This window comes from Echinops telfairi, unplaced genomic scaffold (assembly GCF_000313985.2).
Source record: "Echinops telfairi isolate 266 unplaced genomic scaffold, ASM31398v2 ScPeMD7_7424;HRSCAF=8462, whole genome shotgun sequence".
Taxonomy (NCBI): Eukaryota; Metazoa; Chordata; class Mammalia; order Afrosoricida; family Tenrecidae; genus Echinops; species Echinops telfairi.
The window spans coordinates 40,925,859-40,928,309 of NW_022111324.1; the positions used below are offsets into that span (position 1 = coordinate 40,925,859).

Below are 2,451 nucleotides of genomic sequence, written 5' to 3' on the forward strand. Positions count from 1 at the left end.
TCTGAGACTCTTGTTCAGACAAAATAAGAGCTGTGGTTGTCTCCATCTTCAAAGTACTATTACCTGAAAAACATTTAGATAATGACAAAATATATGCGATTATTTTCCAGTCCTCAATATTAGCCCATTTAGCTCCCTATAGGTAAATATGCCAGGAAAATTCAAATAGTGATCTCCTATAACATGTCTCACCCACCTGATTATTCAAACCAATTATCGGGAGAGATTAAAATTGATTTGAGTTTGTAGTGATCATAGCATTGCCATAAAATCTGAGGCAAGTCCAATATCATCTAAGCACACACATACAAATATATGTACACAGTACTACAAGATTTGATCAATGCTTAAAAAACAAAGATAGACAGAAAAGTTGATAACATATTCAGGGACTTTAGCTGGGTTAATGAATCCTGGCTCAGCCACTAATTGAAATGGTTTGGAGTTCGAACACACCCAAAGGCTACATGGAAGGAAGCCCAGACTGAATTCTTCCATAAAGATTGCAGCCAAGAGAATTCTGTTGGGCAGTTCGACTCTGTCTCCTGAGACAACTATGATTCCACATGGACCCAACAACACATCAGAACAAGATTGCATTTGGGTTTCAGACAGCAAATAGGAGTATTTGTGTTTGCCGCCTTTATAATGATTGGTAGTCTCAATTATTTTATATTTAACATATATTTGAAACAAAGGACGGTTATTTAAAATAAAGAAGGCTAACCAAAAGGTACTGTTGGTGATTTTCAAGACTTTGAAATTGTCTTAGGGCCCAATAACATTTTCTCTATCTAAATGCATGTGTCAATGTCCAAGCCTTTCAAGAATTAACATATGATCAAGAAACAATGATATTGGAAGGGGAAGTCTATGCTGCACTGAAGGTATTAACAAAAATCAGGCCCCAGGAATTGACAGAATACCAACTGAAATGCTTCAACTTGTTGATGGAAGCATTCACCAGTTAATGCCAAGAAATGTGCAAGGCCAACTGACTGGAATAGACCCATATTTGTGCCTATTCCAGAGAATGATCACCTAACAGAAAGCAGGATTTTTCCATGAATACCATTAATGTCACATACAATTAAAATTTTGCAGAAAATTATTCAAAAGTGATTGCAGCAGTACATCCACAAAGAGTTGCCAGAGATTTAAGATGGATTCAGGTGAGATTAAGACAAAGGGCACTTTGTTGTTAAAGCAAGATGGATCTTGGATGAAAGCAGAGAATATTAGAAAGATGTTTATCTGTGTTTTCTGGACTATGCAAAGGCATTCGACTGTGTGCTTCATAACAAACAATGGATAGCATTTGGGAAGGATCAAAATTCCAGAACACGTCTTTGTGCTCCTGTGGAACCGGTACAACCACCACCCCACCACCCGCCCCCAAAGGCCATGGTTCCAAGAGCACAAGGGAATAATGCCTGCTTTATAACCAGGAACGGGTGCAACAGGGGTGATAGTCCATGATGTGAACCAGCATTCTGAACAAATAATATGAAAGTCTGCACTATGTGAAGAAGAACCCGACATCAGGATTGCAAGAAGGCTATGAACTTGTGAGAAGCAGGTGACAGAACCTTCCTTGCCGAAAGAGATGAGGCCTTGAAGCCCTAGGTGAAGATCAAGGATTTCAGCCTTCAGTGTGGATTACAACTCGAAGTAAAGAAGTCAAAAATCCTCACAACTGTTAACCTTGTGTTAAATGGAGAAAAGACTGAAGTTTTCACTGATCTCCTCTAGCTTGGGCTCACAGCCAACACTCATGGAAGCATCAGTCAAAAAGAAGATGGGGGGGGCACTGCATTAAACAAATCTGCTGCTTAAGACCTCTTTAAAGTGAAAGAGCAAGATGTCACTGTGAGGAATCAGGTATTGTGACCTAAGGCATGGCATTTTCAATTGGCTCATAAGCATGTGAAAGATGCCTAATGAATAAGGAGGCCTGCAGAAGAATCGGTGCATTTAAATTCATGCATCGGAGAACAATAGTGGAAGTCCCATGGATTGCCAGAAGAATAAACAAATCCTGGAAAAAATACAGCCAGAATTCAAGATAGACCAGACTACCTTATGCACCTTGGGCATGTGATTGGGAGAGAACTGTCCCTGGAAAAGGAAATCGGCTTGGGAAGTAGGTCAGTGAAAAAGAGGGAGACTCACAAGGAGGTGGGTTGACAGAGTGGCCACAACAGTGGGTTCAAAGACAATAGAAATGCTACTTGTTATATTGCCCTGGACGAGGCAAGGTGACCATGTTTCCTTCTGATTTGCTTAGAACCGCTTTGTGTCCATGAGTTGCAACCAACTCAAAAGCTCCTAACAGCAGTAGCAACAATCACAATGTTTGCATGACTTTTTTTCTCTAAAGAAGAAATTAGTAAGTATTGAGCAATATGATTCTGAAATGCAATCTTTATATTTATATATTTCAAATAACAT

General features: G+C 39.5%; 1 protein-coding gene across 1 annotated transcript in view; it reads left to right on the forward strand.

Annotated features, from left to right (window-relative positions):
* The window catches only part of LOC123522586 (complement factor H-related protein 4-like), a 128,887-nt gene that overhangs the window by 34,280 nt on the left and 92,156 nt on the right, over window positions 1-2,451 (forward strand). The gene's annotated exons all lie outside the window — the stretch shown is intronic.